The sequence below is a fragment of the Neophocaena asiaeorientalis genome, unplaced genomic scaffold (assembly GCF_003031525.2).
Source record: "Neophocaena asiaeorientalis asiaeorientalis breed wild unplaced genomic scaffold, Neophocaena_asiaeorientalis_V1.1 scaffold24, whole genome shotgun sequence".
Classification (NCBI taxonomy): domain Eukaryota; kingdom Metazoa; phylum Chordata; class Mammalia; order Artiodactyla; family Phocoenidae; genus Neophocaena; species Neophocaena asiaeorientalis.
The window spans coordinates 3,806,371-3,825,483 of record NW_020185317.1 but is presented as its reverse complement, the minus strand read 5'-3'; the positions used below and the strand labels follow the sequence as shown (position 1 = coordinate 3,825,483).

General features: G+C 37.9%; 1 protein-coding gene across 1 annotated transcript in view; it reads right to left on the bottom strand.

Moving 5' to 3' along the window:
- The window catches only part of TMEFF2 (transmembrane protein with EGF like and two follistatin like domains 2), a 247,752-nt gene that overhangs the window by 201,303 nt on the left and 27,336 nt on the right, over positions 1–19,113 (bottom strand). The window lies entirely within an intron of this gene.

The window sequence follows — 19,113 nt, the reverse complement described above, 5'->3', positions numbered from 1 at the left end:
TTTACAATGGTGTGTTAGTTTCTGCTTTATAACAAAGTGAATCAGTTATACATATGTTCCCATATCTCTTCCCTCTTGCGTCTCCCTCCCTCCCACCCTCTCTATCCCACCCATCTAGGTGGTCACAAAGCACTGAGCTGATCTCCCTGTGCTATGTGGCTGCTTCCCACTAGCTGTCTATTTTACGTTTGGTAGTGTACATATGTCCATGCCACTCTCTCACTTTGTCACAGCTTACCCTTCCCCCTCCCCATATCCTCAAGTCCATGCTCTAGTAGGTCTGTGTCTTTATTCCCGTCTTACCCCTAGGTTCTTCATGACATTTTTTTTTCTTAGATTCCATATATATGTGTTAGCATATGGTATTTTTCTTTCTCTTTCTGACTTACTTCACTCTGTGTGACAGACTCTAGGTCCATCCACCTCACTGCAAATAACTCAATTTCGTTTCTTTTTATGGCTGAGTAATATTCCATTGTATATATGTGCCACATCTTCTTTATCCATTCATCTGATGATGGACACTTAGGTTGCTTCCATCTCCTGGCTATTGTAAATAGAGCTGCAATGAACATTTTGGTACATGACTCTTTTTGAATTATGGTTTTCTCAGGGTATATGCCCAGTAGTGGGATTGCTGGGTCATATGGTAGTTCTATTTGTAGTTTTTTAAGGAACCTCCTTGTGAGTCAGGTCCTTAGGGGCTTTTAGAGTAGCCGGGAAAGATTTGTTCAGGGAGAAAGAGGACTGGAGGTCCCATAATAGCAATTAGGGGGTGGTAACAGGGAGAAATGTGTTACCTGCAGAAGAATAATACATTCATACATAATCAAGAACTGAGTGCACTAGGATGGCTGCCAATTTTTATCTCATGCATAACTCAGGGACCCATACTGTCCAGCTCAGGACAACACTGGGGTGACTACGAGTGACTGTGAAGAGCTGTCTTTTGTGCTGTTAAATACTAAATGCAAGGCTTGCATCAAGATAGAACAATTGTCCATAGGATCTCTTCACCTTCCTATCTTTACCATTTTTAAAGGACTAAAATACGCACTAGAATCAGAGATTTCTCTCCACTTGTATAGGCACAAATTATTTGGTAACACTGCTGTTGGAATTATTTCTAACCTCATGGAAGGTAAGTGAAGCAAGAGAGAGACCAAAACATCATATAATTCAACAGAGTCATGCAAAAAGGATTTGATGCTGCTGTAAAAGTAATGAGTGGCCTCAGGGAGCAGAGTCACACTTATCAACTGCAAAACTTCTAACTGGGAGTTGTAAAGATTGCCAAAGATAGCATCTATGAAGGTAGCTAATATGGTGCTTGCATGTAGCAGACAGTCACTAAATACTTATTTTAGTAGAAATGAGCATAGATTATAGATTAGTAAATGGAAAAATATTTAATAAAATCAGAGTCATCTGATTCATTAATGATATCTGATTTTTTAAATAAATTTATTTATTTTTGGCTGCATTGGGTCTTCACTGCTGCGCGCAACCTTTCTCTAGTTGTGGCGAGCAGGGGCTACGCTTCGTTGCAATGTGCGGGCTTTTCATTGCGGTGGCTTCTCTTGTTGTGGAGCATGGGCTCTAGGCATGTGGGCTTCAGTAGTTGTGGCTTGCGGGCTCTAGAGCACAGGGTCAGTAGTTGAGGGGCATGGGTTTAGTTGCTCCATGGCATGTGGGGTCTTCCCGGACCAGGGCTCGAACACGTGTCCCCTGCACTGGCAGGTGGATTCTTAACCACTGCACCACCAGGGAAGCCCACGATATCTGATTTATTAACTAACAATTGCATTTGTCTAATATGTTCAAAAGAACTATGTTGGAATAACCTACAGATTACTAATATTAAAAAGTTGAGAAATGCTGAAAACTGTTTTTAACTTTTATTATAAGCAGAGACAACTATATTTAGAATACGGTTAATCAAAACCTTGTATGAGTGAATTAATTAGCATGCAGAGTAGGAATGAACTAGTCATGTCAGTCTCCATTAGAACCCTACAATTTAGAACCTTATGCATAATATAAATTTGATATCTCATTTAAACTGCATAGTAATGTTAAGTTTAAGAAAATTCTTCAGTAGTCAGTGGAGAGTCTACATTTAAATATTTGAATTATTACTTTTGATAAAATTGTAAGTCTAAGAATTAGTTTTTGCTCAAGAGACCTTTATAAAAGAAATATATTTTAGATATGAGCAAAAGGTAGAGACTAAACCAAATTATATGTTCATATAATTTTTAATGCTAACACTTGCAAATAATTTGAATGCATTTTATACAGTAGGGTATACCTAAATAAGGGTATTATTTTTGAGAAATCATGGTTTTTCATAGATGATGGTGCATCCTACCTTCCACTGAATTTTTTCCTGGTATATATATTCATTTCATATCTGCCAATGTATTGATGCATAGCTAATTCTTAGTGCACATTTGCTGATGCATCACCACTTCTGTGCAGACTCACTGATGCTGGCCAATGATCAGGTGCCAGTGTCAACTGTACTCTGCCCATGAGAGACCAACAACTATTTAGCAGGCTGACCATCATGTATTTTGCCAATCACGGGACATTTTAATGAGACTATTTTAAATCGTCATTCAGAAGACAGATCCTAACTCATGATGGCTAATATCTGTTGATTTGCCATTCTTATATTTCCTGGGGGAGAAAGCAACACCTGTGATATGAAAAATGCATACTATAGACTGTCTGCAGTGTTTGTTTTCTGTTTAGAAAGATGCTGATCTGCCACAGATGCCGACGTACATTCTAATGTTTGAAATACTGTATACTTGAATAGGGTGAAAGTGCTGATGCTACTCAAATATGCATGAGATGGCTGATGCCTACTCGGGAATGCACCAGAACTGCTGGCACAGGTTCCATCAGTAAATAAACATAAAATAGCATTTTCATTTTTAGATACAATTTTATCAAAACCAGCTTATATTCTTTCATGGTAGAGGAGAGGGTGAAAATAAAACTGTACTTGTATCTTAAATTTGAAGGCAGAGGAAATTAAATGCAATGCTAACTCCATTAACAGTTTTTGATTAGAGACATGGCCACTCTTAAAAATGGGGAAGATTTTCTGTGTGTTCCCAGTGGCTCTCTTGGGTTTCTTTGATTAGAGGAGTCAAAGGCTGTAAGGAAAAGGGACCTGACTTGGCAGTGTTAACACTTCAGTATTTAGAATCTGGGCTTGTGACTCGTCTTGCCCAGAAATGGTAGGTGTGCATGGAGGGTAGGGTGGCGCGGGGTACTGAATATTACATAACGTTGTATCAACTGTCTCTAATGGATAGAGCAGAGCTCGTTAGAGCTTCCTGTAAGAGAGAGATGGTTCTGACTGAGGGTATGGCTTGAGTACGTTAGGACATAATAACATGAACACTTTACCTCCCACATTAGTGTAATAAGCATGCTAATTCAAATTTCTGATTTAGAATAACTGATACTCATTGCTCGAATCACACAGATCAAGAATAGCTGAGAGTTTCTATTTAGAAACGAAATACTTCAATGATGCCTGTGTTTCCTATGACCACGGAGAACTTTGTATCAACTTTAACAAATTTTATCATTTTATCTTGTGTTTCGTTTGTTTGGGGGCAATTAGTAAAGTAGAATCTCCTTTTAATAATCCATCTAAATTTTTTGTGCCTTCATATTGCTGATAGCAGTCATATTCCTTTCTCTATTTTGTCTGGAGGCTCTTCAGGCAGTCTCCAGAAGGTCGGGTCTGCTTGGATTCCACCTCCACGGTCTACTAAAACACAGGAGTATCCTCATGAGGCTGGGGACAGTGCAGCCACCATCTGCATGCAACTGATTTTGAAAACTTCCCTTCTCTTCCCACACCTGCCTTTGGAAAGCACCTTCCTCCATTCTGACAGGTTTCTGTAAACTTGCATCTTGGGGAGAAAGGTTGTAGAGGAGCCTTTTGTCTTTTTCCTGCCAGAAAGCCCATGAACTCTTTATGCAAAAACTTCCATACCCTTCCCAGAAACTTTAAATTGTATATCCATAATTCTTCCTGCAACAAAAAGTGAAGTTTCTCTCATGGGCCAATGCACCTCACCGGATGACAGTCATCAGATTTTGGTACTGCACCTATCTCTTTCTTTTCACAGCTTCTGCTTCCAACAGTCATTTAGACAATAATAAAATATTTAAAATAGTATAAAGTTAGAAGTCACCTTAAATATCGGCATGTTTTTGACTTAGAGCCTACTGGGAGGAATAATTTAGTTTCATTAACTAAAGTGGCTGTCCTTGTCACTCTGGCAAGTCAACAGTGACTTGGGAACAGTGTCTGTACAGGAAAGAATAAAGAAGAAAGCATGGGTTTTTAATAAAATAAGATAAAGACTGTGAAAATCCTATAAACACTTGGTTTACATAACTGTAATTCTGAAGTATTATTATTAAAACTAAGACTGTATGTAAGATTTTATCAAAGTTAGACTATTCAAAACAAGCATGAATTCGTATCCAGAGGGTAGGATCCTGAATCTGGAATCTATGGTTCTAGGTTATAGCTTCTAATTGGACAAGGGAAAAGAGAGGTGGATCAGTATGTCTGGAATTTCTGGATTGCTCTTCTATCTGAAAGCAGTTTAAAACCATCCAGAGTAGTTGGCAGTGCTGCCCAGCAGCTGCCCAAGTAGCCACTGCAACAGCTGGACCAATACAGCTACTGCCCAAAGAGGACTGCAAAGACCCAGGAAATGGCTAAATAACTAGAGGTCTGATTTTTTCTTACTTGTCAAAAAAATAAAAAAGATGAAACTTAAAAATTGTTTCCATGATATCTTAGATTTCCAGATATTTCTTCTTACAATATCACAAGAAACTGAAACAGGAACCAATCTAGAGACTAAAGCTGTTAGCTATCATTCATTATGTTATATGATTTATAGCATATGGTATAATGCTTTTGAACATAAGAAACATTAAAACACAGGGGAAAGTTTGGAATAAACAGGATAACATAACTTTCAACACTGTCTAGAACTGACCTATTCTTTCATTCAACAAATATCTACAAAACACCTAATCTGAGCCAGGCACTTCGGTTGCACTGAGGATATAGCTGAGAAAGAAAGATATAAAAACCCCTGGTTTCTTGGAGTTTACCTTCAATATTTGTATTTCATCCATTAATTGTATAGTTTCTCTAATTCAAATAAATGATCTCTTATCCAAAAATGCTAATAAGAAACATTTTCTGAATGTTCCTGTGGACCAGGTATTGTTCTAGCTACTATATATACATTGGCACATTTAATTCTCACAGCAACCCTATGAGGCAGAAACTGTTTTACAGATGAAAAAATGAAGGCACAGAGCATGGAATTCACTTGCTGAAAGGTTCACAGTTGGGAAGTGACAGCACCAGGACTTATACCCACGGAGTGTGGCCACAGAGCCTGAAGCCTTAACCCCTCCAACCTACTGCCTCCCCAGAGTAACTGGCGCTCTGCAATGCCACATACTCCTGATTATTTTGTTTCCATTGATTTAAAAATTAAACACAGGCACTTTGTTTAAAGAACAATTTTCTGTTTATAAACCAGGTATATCACCAGTAACACATCCTACAGATGCCAGAAATATGCAGGCCATGAGAGTACTTAAAAATAAACACAAAGATCACAGTTCTCAAATCTGATTCTGAATTTGGCAGTTATAAATAATCACAGCTACAGTGTTCTCTCACCTCTGAGACAGCATATACTGTATCTATAGAATTAAATGCTATTTATTTTGGACTCTGTGCAGAAACCTGAGGCCACGCAAAGGGACTCTTGAGGTTGTTAGTCCAAACCCTTCATTTTGGAGACGAGGAACTGAGATCAAGAGACGTTTCCTAAGGTCATACTCAAGAGCTTCGTCTTACTTAGAGACTTTGTAATACTCCCATTTGTTCTTTACCCTAATTTGAGGATTAATGGGCCAAGATACAGTTTGTATAGAAAGCTGAAGATCAGATAGCTATGAAATTCTCTCCCTGGCAACCTCCAGAATGTTTAATGTAAATATTGTGATTTAGGGAAATCGACGTTAACATTTCCTGACACATGGAACAGTTTAGGATTTAAATTTCCTTCAGAACAGAGTGTGTTCACATCCAAATATGATATAAAGGAAGCCTGACTAAGGAAGAAGTGTCAGCACAGTATAAACCATTAACCTTGGTGATGGGCAGATCTACGTTTGAATCTTGATTTTGTCTCTTAGAAACCTGGAAATCTTGGGCATTTTTTCCCTTGAGCCTCAGTTTTCCCATCCGTAAAATGGGGAGATGAATGTCTATTATGAGGTTGTTGTAGAAATTAAATAGAACAAGGCATTTTAAGTATCAAAACAATAAAAACACACATAAAAGTGAGTTTCAGTACCCTCTGTGGTCTTCTTAATTATTTGAACTGAACAGGGAAATAACTAGCTCACAAGAAGACATCACTTTGATACCACATATTGTACTTCTAGGCTCAACTATACCATTTGTTCCTCCTGTACTGAATCTTTCAAATTTTAGTAAAAGTAAAGCAGCTTTCCAGACTATGGCAAAAGGGACAGATAAAATCTTTGATAATACAGTCTTTTTAAACTTAAGAAAATCTTTCATTGTCTGGCTTAAAATAACATTTTTAGCATCACGTGCACCCTTCCTCTCCCTGCATCTTACTTTCTAGTCATGCCAAACCATCTGTTGTTCCCTGAAAATGCCATGCTGTTCCACACTTCCATGTATTTACATGTCATTTCCTCTGTCTCTGACAGCCCTTGGCTTCTTAATCATTTGCCACACTCTTGCCTGTCCTCTTACACTGGTGCTGAGTTCCTCAGAGGCAGGATCTATGCCTCCCTGGCACAGGGTCTGGAACACTGAGGGTAGGAAGACCATGCAAATGTTTGTCATATGAACGAATGAGGCAGGTGACCAAGAAGGGCAATGCCATTTTTCCTTAAATTAGATTTCACAATAAAGTAAGGAAATTTGTGCAGTTGTATACTGGCTCTCTAAGAAAGTCTAAAACACAGACATAGAAAATCTATTGACTGATAGCATTATTATTCAAGTGTGATTATAGTTCCATGAAGGAGCAAACTGAAGAACAGCCCTTATTTGGATATATGTTTTAGAGATTATACATCTAATATACCATGTATCAAGAAGTTTGTAAATCTAGATGTATCATTTTTAATGTGAAAACTAGCCACCTCCGATACTAGCCAGCATTTTAGCCATCAGAAAAGTAAATTACATGGCACATAGTTGGAGCTTATTATCAAATCTTCAAAATAGTACTATATGATACTCAGTGGAAAATTATATATTCAAAATCTACCTTAACGCATTTATATCAGAATATCACAAGTCATAAAAATTACCTATGGTTATAGTGATGAGACGGAAAATTGCTAACTTTCCCAATCTTTTTTTTTTTAACATCTTTATTGGAGTATAATTGCTTTACAATGGTGTGTTAGTTTCTGCTTTATAACAAAGTGAATCAGCTATACATATACATATATCCCCATATCTCCTCCCTCTTGCGTCTCCCTCCCACCCTCCCTATCCTATCCCTCTAGGTGGTCACAAAGCACCGAGCTGATCCCCCTGTGCTATGTGGCTGCTTCCCACTAGCTATCTATTTTACATTTGGTAGTATATATAAGTCCATGCCACTCTCTCACTTCGTCCCAGCTTACCCTTACCCCTCCCTATGTCCTCAAGTCCATTCTCTACATCTGCATCTGTATTCCTGTCCTGCCCCTAGGTTCTTCAGAATATTTTTTTTTTTAGATTCCATATCTATGTGTTAGCATACGGTATTTGTTTTTCTCTTTCTGACTTAATTCACGTTGTATGACAGACTCTAGGTCCATCCACCTCACTACAAATAACTCAATTTCGTTTCTTTTTATGGCTGAGTAATATTCCATTGTATATATGTGACACATCTTTATCCATTCATCTGTCGATGGACACTTAGGTTGTTTCCATCTCCTGGCTATTGTAAATAGTGCTGCAATGAACATTTTGGTACATGACTCTTTTTGAATTATGATTTTCTCAGGGTATATGCCGAGTAGTGGGACTGCTGGGTCATATGGTAGTTCTATTTTTAGTTTTTTAAGGAACCTCCATACTGTTCTCCACAGTGCCTGTATCAATTTACATTCCCCCCAACAGTGCAAGAGGGTTCCCTTTTCTCTATACCCTCTCCAGCATTTATTGTTTGTAGGTTTTTTGATGATGGCCATTCTGACTGGTGTGAGATGATATCTCATTGTAGGTTTGACTTGCATTTCTTTAATGATTAGTGATGTTGAGCATTCTTCCATGTGTTTGTTGGCAGTCTGTATACCTTCGTTGGAGAAATGTTTGTTTAGGTCTTCTGCCCATTTTTGGACTGGGTTGTTTGTTTTTTTTTGATATTGAGCTGCATGAGCTGCTTGTAAATTTTGGAGATTAATCCTTTGTCAGTCGCTTCATTTGCAAATATTTTCTCCCATTCTGAGGGTTGTCTTTTCGTCTTGTTTATGGTTCCCTTTGCTGTGCAAAAGCTTTTAAGTTTCATTAGGTCCCATTTGTTTATTTTTGCTTTTATTTCCATTTCTCTAGGAGGAGGGTCAAAAAGGATCTTGCTGTGATTTATGTCATAGAGTGTTCTGTCTATGTTTTCCTCTAAGAGTTTTACAGTGTCTGGCCTTACATTTAGGTCTTTAATCCATTTTGAGTTTATTTTTGTGTGTGGTGTTAGGGAGTGTTCTAATTTCATTCTTTTACATGTAGCTGTCCAGTTTTCCCAGCACCACTTATTGAAGAGGCTGTCTTTTCTCTACTGTATTCCCCTATCTTTTTGTCTCCACTATAGTTCCCTGCAGCAGAAGGTATTACTCTACACTTCAGTACCTCTAGAATCAGTAAGAGACTCAAAACTAAGCATTCAAAGTATGAATCCTCTCCTAGAGCTAGAAAAACAACTAAAACCACTCATAAAATGATCAGCTGAAACCAGGAATAAAAAATAATTGTGCACTATCCATGTGTCAGGAGGAAATGTTTAGTGTGTGCATTTAAAAAGAAAGCAAATCGGAAAATGACAAAAATGCTAAATTTTTGAAAACCTAAACAACTTTAAAGTTTAACTCATGTCCTATTTTGTTTTTGAGGTTCTCCCTGCTGACAACCTACCATCTTACCATCTGATCAATCATTCCTTTCTGAATGACTATACATCACGCTTGTTGGTCTGATTGTTTCGTATGTGCATGTTTTCACTCCCTTAAAGGACTATGAGTTCCTCTTCAAAGAGAAGGGATTATCTTATAAGATTCTTTCCTAACCCCACTGTGCTGTAAACATAGTAGATGCATAATAAATATTTGGTTCTTATTTGTTAACAAATGCAAAATGGGGAATTGCAGCCACAACAATCAAGATTGTTTCTGCTGCTATTATTTGTAGTTAAGGAAAACCCTCAAGGCAAGCGTGTATTCAAGAAGGAACAGAGCAGATAGTGTTGAGAAGGGAGTCAAGACAGAAGGATGGCATCGGGGACTAATTCTTCATTTGAAAAATAGATTGTCTCCTTTTCCCTAGGCAGTCTGCTGCTAAGCAAAGATGAGCTACAGTAACCAGATTGGTTCATTAAACTGTGGTCCCTTTCATTCACCATGACTCATCTTTATGAGAAGCCGTGATTCAGGGAACTGAATGTGCTAGTTTTTCTACTCTCATGACACCCAAAAGAATAACATAAAACTGCATTTTTAATGACTTCATATTCAGTTTACTGTCTTGTATAGCTTAACCTCTGTATGGACCTAACATCTAATAAAATTTGGTAATGCAAAGAACTGTCATAGCAGTCCCTTTGAGCAATGGGCTACTCTAACTGCTTAGTACTGAAAGTTTGTAGATCTGCCTCGAGGAAATACTCCAGATAATTAAAAAGTCCTTCCCCATCCTTCAACCTCTCTCACCTCACTGCCCTGCTCCACTAAACTTCACTACCACGTTAATATTATTGCCTGTTTTATTCACTTCTGTATCCCCAAAACAAGTGCCTGATACATAAAATGTTGAATTAATGAATGAAAGTCATTTGCCATAGCAGTGTTTTTGAGACCTAGAAGTCGAAACCAAGGACTTGAACTCCAGTTTTGTCTGAGACCAGGGTTGATGACAAAAAGTGATAGGGCCAGTGAGAAGTACTAGGTCACCACTTCCTTTAGCAATGCCTTAGACAGACTTTATGATTGCCAGAGGCTTAGTGTTTCGAGGATGTTTTCCACTGTGACATTACTGCCTGAGAAAGGGGCACCCTGTTGGAACTGCCTTCTAAAATTTTGAGAGCCTTAGACCCCTGAGGAGGAAGCAAATATGTGTGTATATGTGGGAAGGAGGTCAAGGTGAGTGGAATTGAGAAAATACCCCATAGATTTTGCAAGGAGCCTAGTTTCAAAGTCACTATTGAGCCTGAAATATGAGGCTCTGAGTGAGTCATCTTAATGGTGTATATCACCATTTGGTTTGGCTCAAATGCCATGCAATTTGTTGAATACGTTCGTGCGATATCTATATCATAATTCCTAGTGATAGAGATTTAAGATACCATATTTTATCAGGATTGTTGAAAAGTCCATTAAACTCTATTAGAAAACCTTCTGACACAACTCTGGACTAAGAAGCTGCTTGGGAAAACAAAAAACGAAATTAAAAATATTCATTAAGGGCTTCCCTGGTGGCGCAGTGGTTGAGAGTCTGCCTGCCGATGCAGGGGACACGGGTTCGTGCCCCGGTCCGGGAAGACCCCACATGCTGCGGAGCGGCTAGGCCCGTGAGCCATGGCCGCTGAGCCTGCACGTCTGGAGCCTGTGCTCCGCAACGGGAGATCTACTTACAGAACCACAAAACAACAACAACAGCAAACAACAAGATATCGGGTTGGCCAAGAAATTCATTCGAGTTTTTCCATAAGATCTTACAGAAAAACCCGAACAAACCTTTTGGCCAACCCAATAATTGAAAAGTAAGCCAAAGATCTGATTACTAAAACTCATGGGCAGAGACAGACCCAAGTTTCTGTAGAGCCTGAGCTTATACAATTTTGTGGCACTTCTGTGGAAAAAACTAAAACAATGTCGCAAATGCTCAACTATGTATAGAGGCCTGGAAGGGGCCTGTGCAAAGTGAGGGGCCCTGAAGTTGAAGTTACATGCATTCCACAATATAATAGCCTCCACACAAGGCCATGGTCAGTCTGCCCGTGCAGGACTGCCAATGCTTATAGAACAGCTTCTTCGGGTAGGTCCAAGTCAGGAAGAATAAGATACATGGAAAAAGAAACGTGAAAGGAACAGGGAAAGAGGCCACTGCTGCAGCACTGATGCCATAATAATTAAGCACTGAAGTGGGACCAATAAGCAGCAGCAATGCTGACAGTAGAAGAAAGTCTATTTTGAAGAGAGAGGAGAAAAGAGCTTTGCCTTGTGGGAACCAAAAAGCTATTTAAACTTGAGAATCCAGTCTAGGGTCATCACTCTGTCATGCTAAAGCCTTATCAACCATAGGACAGTTCTTTTCTTGCTAGAAAATTGCTAGACGATTGTGGAGCTCACCCTGAGGAAGCAGAGTAAATGCCCAGGAACATTTCACCATCTTCCAGTTTCCTTTTCCCATCCCCCTCACATTCCTCCCGGCTCCTCCCTCCCACTCTGCCACTTCCACACCAGGGTTTCCACAACAGATTCAACCTGTGAAATCGCACATTCATTTGGATGAAAATTGTATGACAGAAGTGGCTACATAAGTAAAGTCCATCCAAATGCAGCATTGTGTACTTTCAAATTCAAAGACTTTCAAATTTGTTATGCATAATGTAAGCAATTAGTCAACTGCCTTGAGTCAGGAATGGTTTGAAAGTCAAACATTCGGACCAGTTTGGAGACAACTGTGCCCCTTTCTTCTGATGAGCAAAACAGCTTTTTGGAGCCATCCTCTTCCAAACACACCAAGTGGAGAAATGCCTAGATCATGAGTTTGTTGTGGGTAGAGACCTGTCTTGTTCATCTTTGATATGTAATCTCTTGTCTCTTGCTCAGTGCCTGGCTTTAAATAAGTGCTCAATAAAGTGTAAAGAACAGGCATTTCCTGTGAACATGTTAAATACGGGGGAAATGGAAAAGTACATTCAGTGCAATGAGGGGCTTGATGTTCACATATTAGAGATTCCAGAATTAGAGAGAGTATTCTGAAGGGTGCTGACAACTCAAAGGACAGTCAAAACCTTACAGAAGAAAAAGGAGTGGGAGAAGGGTGCTTCAGGCCCTGCTTCCTTATTGAGTTGGGTGAAAGTTAGCTAATCATGATCTTGGTGCCCATCAGACGATGCTTGACACCAGTTTAGTGAGAAAGGCATATGGCCCCAAAGCAAACTTGCTAAAGAGATATTTATGAGAAAAACAAGTTTAAGAGTGCAAGCAGTATCCATTCAACCCCATCTCCACTGCCACTCACACCTGCACCTGTCATGTTTATATTGACCTATAGTCATAAACGAACAAACAAAAACCCTTAAAATCAGGGGCTGTGTCTGCTATTTATGGAGGGAAGTAATACATACTAAGATGTATGTATTACTTTCTTGATAATACATACCAAGAAAGAAATCTTTCAACATGTTATAAAGCCTCCATATTTCAGCTTTCTGAAAAATTCAACTACAGCATGCAGATTCATTAACCAAAGCCACCTAAACTCTCACTGTAATTGACATTTACAACTTTAGCAAATTTTCACTTTTCAATTGGAGGAAATAACTTTTATTCCAACCCAAAATCTTTGTTGCTTTTAGAGTTAAAATAGCTCCACCCTAATGACACAAACCTACAAAGTAACTTTTCTACAACCCACAAAATAGGCATGATATGAGCTCCCCCTACTGGTACAACACTGTTCCCACTTCATGAATCCAGTAAGGAATCCCTTCTGTGAGTTGTAGAGCAAAACAGAGTTGCAGCTTAGGGTTGAAGAGGAGGAAAAGCTAAACACGTTTTTTTAAAAAAAACGACAACTCCAAGCAAAACAAAACAGGAAAACAACTCTACTCACTCTCAAATAATCTCTCTGAAAGAAATATGCAAACGACATGCTTACAAATATTTGACAGTACCTTTTAAGCTCCCATCCAAGTGGACAGGTGACTGAACTAGATGGCTGTCACTATCAGTATGCTCTGGTGTCCTCACTTGCATTCAGATGTAGTAACAAGCAGAACTTAACTGTAGTGATGCTGTATACAAATAGTAGAATTTTCCCCTCTAACAGCACATGTGAAGGGCTTTGGAGAAATAAAATGGTTGAATAAAGTCTATCTGAGGGCCTTGGGTTTTCTGCATTTGAAAATGACTTCACTATATTGCTATGTGAAATGGAAAACTAAAGGTGGAACCATAAGTTTTATATTTCAAGCCACTCAAATTGGTTGTCTCCAGAGGAGAAAATCCAATGCAATAATCGATGGCAACTATAGGTAAAGTGCTATTGTGGGGACATTCACACTGACAAAGCAGGAGAATTGCTCTAAAGGTGCTGCGAGTGATAAGCTGTCACAGAAAAAATATAATGAAAGAAGTGGGACACCCACTCTTTGAGTCAGCAGAAGGGAGCTGTTTCATGATATTTGCTATATTTGTAAGGCTGCAATTTTATTATACCTGATTCTGTTATCACAATCTGTTACATATCCTACATAGAATATAAATACGTAAAGCCATTTAAAAGCCAAATTATAGAGCTGTCTATTTTTATATTTTACTTTTTACTGCCATATCAGTGATGATGCTTAAGTGGTATAAACTTAAAATTGTAAATGAAAAACAAAAACATCAATAGAGGCAGGCTTTACTGAAAAGCCACTGGTTGAAAATCCCAAAAGTACATCAATCTGCTTCCCTCTTGAAGTCTGAGAAAATTGCCTTAGATGAATACAGTAGGCTTAATGCATGGGCTTTGGATTTTTAAAATGATGCTTTTTATGAAACATTTTCATGTCTTAAAAGTAAACTTATATATTCATTCATGCTGAATGTGTACGGAGAATTTCAAGAGCACAAAATGAGGTATAGGATTGTTATCTTTTTTCCTTCTCCTTTCCAGATCCTTCTTTGTATTGGCATATAACATTTTTGTTCACACCAATGCCAATATGGAAAGAAATGAAAGGTAATTTGAGTAGACTTGGGACACCAGAATATCTGTCACCATCTCACCATCTTTTTTGCCACCACCCTAGTTAGATCAGGGCCATCTTTACCTATTCTAGGACAATAATCCTTTTTGTTGATTTCTTTGCTTCCCCTCTTTTTTCATCTATACTTCATTTTCCACACAGCAGCCAGAGCAGTCTTTTAAAAATATAAGCCAGATTATATTACTCTCCTTCAAACGCTTCCCATGACACTATAAATAAAACCCAAGTTCTTTATCACTTCTCCACTCTCTTCTTCTACCATCTTCCTGCTCAATCACTGTGCTCAAACTACACTTACCTTCTTTCTGTTTCCAGGTTTAACTAAGGTCTCCCTCAGGGCACTGGCATTTGCTTTTCTCTTTGCTCTGAGTACCCTGCCTCGGGTTCTTGGTGCACATTTCTTATAATTCAGGGGTTCATTGTAAATCTCACTCTTCCCATAAAACCCAGTCACTCAGAATTACGTCATCCTGTTTTCCTTTATTAAAAGAAATTATTACTCTCTGAAATGTTCTTGTTTATTTATAAGAAACAGCTTATGCCTGTTTCTTTCCTTTAGAAATAAGCTTCACAAACAGGGACTTTTTTTCTGTATCTCAAGCATCTAAAACACGACTGTCACAAAGTATAATATTGTGCCATGGTGTCAAATAAAGAGAGTATTTAGTGTAACACAGAGGCAAGTACTGTATTATCAATAAATGCTAGTGGAGTAAATGCTCTCAACTAAGAAACGAAACTGTGTATGTGTGTGCGTGTGTGTGTGTAAAGGACTACTAAGCCAAAGTCACATCACACAAAACAAACGCGTAGATGTTTCTCTGATTAGTGCAAATTCCTACTAAACAGCAGCAGCCTCCTTTTAATCAAATTAATAAATGTTTAATATATTTTAATATATATATATTAAAATATATTTTAATATGAAAGCTTATATATTTTCATTTTAAATCTCTGACTTTTGAATATATGGCAGACTACACAGGAAACAGTGGAGAAAAGAGTAACCATGGAGTTTCAGGGGCCTGGGTTTAAAGCCTGGCTGTGCCACTAACTACATGGTTGTGGATAAGTAAATTAACCTTTGTGTCTTTACTTTCTTCATTGGAAAATGGAGATGATATGTCTTTCTTGAAGAGTTATAACAAGTATTTATTATGTGGCTATAAAATACCTGACACAGAGTAGGTGATCATTACAAGTATCTTAATAAAAGACAGTATAAATCAGTCTTTAGAGTGTTATACTGGGCTTATCAATTATTGGAACAGATAAGCTATATGAACTTTAGGGATTCATGTGATTATATGTATATGTAAATTAGCACTGATGTGTCTCTATCAGTGTTTCTATAATTGCCCAATTTGAAAGCCGCACAGCTAAAAGCAATACACTATTTGAAGTACTTTTCCAGCTATTCCTTTTCATTCTCAGTAACCTCAGGGAGTAGTATCCAGCTAAAGCATTTTTCTTTTGCTTGGCCTTGTCCCAGAGGTACAAAAATTAGAAATTTTGTCAGAAGGAATGCTCCCTCAGCATTATCAGTAAATACAGTGTGCTAGAAATGTCAGAAATAGTACTTTTTAATTCTTAGATATTTAGAGCTGAAAACTACTTAGAAAAAGTTAGAAAAAAAATCTCTGAATTTAGAAAAATTTAAGTCTTTGTTGAAACAAATACATTATTCAGTGTAACGGAGTCCATTTCATGAATCCACTCAGCCAATCCTTTGTAGTTCATTAAAATGGGCTTTGCCTTCTATGACCAAATTTGCAGGTGCAGGAAGAGGCACCTGTGCTAGTTTGTGACGCGGTGGCAAGTATAGGTTGTGCTCGACCATATCAAGCCTTGAACTGTTGGTTAAAAAAAGAAAATGGTTGAATGGAACTAAGCGGCTCTAGATCTGAATCCTCCTCCCTTCCCAAACATTGAAAAGGTTTATATTCCATTCTAGGCATTTTTATCTCCTTGTCCTCTCCCCTCAGGTATGGTTATTCCTACAGAGAGAGGGATCAGAGGAGAGTTCTATGAATGCTTATATTGTCATAGAATGGCAGCCCCCAAACTCTCTACTAATATATATATTTTTAATGTATGCATACTGCCCAACATATATTCAAGACTCATCCAGAATTACATAATAGCAAATAAGAAAAGAACTTGGAATACAGATCTTTTAAAGATTTTCCTTACCTTCCTGTAGAAATTCCTAAAAGATCTGCATTAAGACAGGTAAATATTTGTGAAAGAGACTGAGAAAAGAAAATGATTTCGAAGTGATGAAATACTTTCTATATGGAAATTCTTTTAAGTTTCCAGCTTAAGGCTTAAGTAGTCTAAGGTTCAGAAGGAGACTCAAGCAATTACAATCAGTAGATCGTTCCTGAAGGTTTCCATATGCCCTGCAAGACAGGGCAATAAAGAGAATACCACTAATGAGATTGCAGGGGCAGAGACAAATGGATGGGGTTGAAGCAGAGTTTCCCTAGAACTTGGAATACAGATCTTTTAAAGATTTTCCTTACCTTCCTGTAGAAATTCCTAAAAGATCTGCATTAAGACAGGTAAATATTTGTGAAAGAGACTGAGAAAAGAAAATGATTTCGAAGTGATGAAATACTTTCTATATGGAAATTCTTTTAAGTTTCCAGCTTAAGGCTTAAGTAGTCTAAGGTTCAGAAGGAGACTCAAGCAATTACAATCAGTAGATCGTTCCTGAAGGTTTCCATATGCCCTGCAAGACAGGGCAATAAAGAGAATACCACTAATGAGATTGCAGGGGCAAAGAGACAAATGGATGGGTTGAAGCAGAGTTTCCCAAAAAGTGTGTAATGCAGATTACTAATTCCTTTGATTTTTAATATATCTGTTTAAGAAAAATGTTTCATGGTCAGGTGTTCTTTTAAAATATTGTTCAAACAAAATTTAGCAAGCTTCTTTACTGTAAGATTTCTTAGCCTTGCCCACGTGATTAAGGTGACCAATCATCCTTGTTTTTGCAAGACTGTGGAATTTCCTGGGATGAAGGATTTTCCATGTGAAAACTGGAAAAGTCTTGGGCAAATTGGAGCAAGTTAGTCGCCCTATCTGTGATTCTTCAGAATGGGTCAAAATATGCTCCATTTCTCCATCTCACTTAACTGGATACCCTCTGGTATAATAGCATCCTGAGGCATTCAAGTTCTACCGAACACATTTCAAAAGTAAGGGAAAGTTGTCAGATCTCCTACTTAGCAGGATGAAGCATTGATTTCAGCCTTTGTTGTCTGGCAAGAGCAAAATCTATTCTTCCTAATGAAATATCCTCTGGCAGCCTTAAATGGTACATAGGTGAGAAAAATCTGTGTGGGGTAAAGTGAGGAAGAAACTCTATGCCTGGAACAACTTTTTCTTGATTTTCTTCTCAAACATGTATGTGTTGGGGTATAGAAACTATTGAGGGAGAAATACACTAAATGAGTAAATATTTGCTGTGTTAATATGGAAAGAAATGTTGAGTTGGAACATATAAGAAAACATTAGCACAGCCTACCCAAGTCTGAAGCTATTTAATATTCCACATTTTTGTTCCTTACACGGACACTAAAAAATCTCTTTCCACAAAACGTTGAAAATCACCGCTTTCTCTCTTTTTCTGACATTTTACATTGAAAAGTCCTTTTCTCTCTTACCAGATTGCTCTCTTATCTTGTTTCTCCAAACTCTCCTTTTTATCACCTATAAATATCTTCTTTTATATCTGAGCACAACATTACCATATTGTTCCAGTTTCATTCATGGGGGAAATAGATGGGATAAAAAAGAGTATGGGGATGTGGGGAAGAGCTGTGACTCAGAGTTAGTGGAAGAAATAGAATCACTCTGTGGATTTCTTGAGGAATGACATCTCATGGTATTTCTGGTGCCTACTCTAAGTGAGTCGAGGGCCGGGAGATGGGAGAGCGGCCTCCTTGTTCACACATGCATCAGTTAATTGCTATTGTAGGAGCTGACATTGTTCTGCCAGTTCATTCAACCATGTATTAATTTCACAAATATTTATCAAGCACCTACTACATGCCAGGCACAGTTCTATGAAATTCTGCTGGTTGCATCTTTACTTTCAGTCTGATGACAGCACAGTGACTTACTTTAAAATCATTTCCTCTAGAATCTCCATGGCATCATATGGAGACTCCCCTTTTCCCCCTCCACATACTGCTGCATATTTCATAAGCTGAAAGCTGAAGCTCACAGGGTTCTACTTTCGTATTTCGTTAAATTAAGAAACTTTCTACTTCTAAAGAACTAATACCCAGTGTTTTATTTTCCAAGTAATATTATTCTATGGTTAAAGTACATAAGTACATTTTATGCGGGGTAATCATTATAATTCCTTGAAAACTCAGAAAAGACAGGCTTTTTTTTCCAGGTTTTTTTTTTTTTTTTTTGGTTCAATGTCAAATTAAATGAAGGTACCAAATGGACTTCCAGACAATTCTATTTTCTGGCCAAAGTCATTTGGTATTTTAATAAGTAATTTGGATGTGGGATAAAGCATTCACATAGGGTAAAATTACCTCAATTACCGACAAACTAACTAGAATCTTAAAATAACTTCTTTTTTTTTTTCTCTGCACACTACTTTTAGGAGAACGAGGTAAATCACAAACACAAATGAACAAATTGATATTACTAGTATCAGATGCCATGTACTGATAGAAAATCCAAAGGAAATGCAAAGCCTTTTAGCTTAAACTTGCAGCCTATATTTTTGCTAGGCTCCTCTTGGATTCCCTTGATTTTCTTTAGGTCCTGATAAGCGGGTGCTTATTTC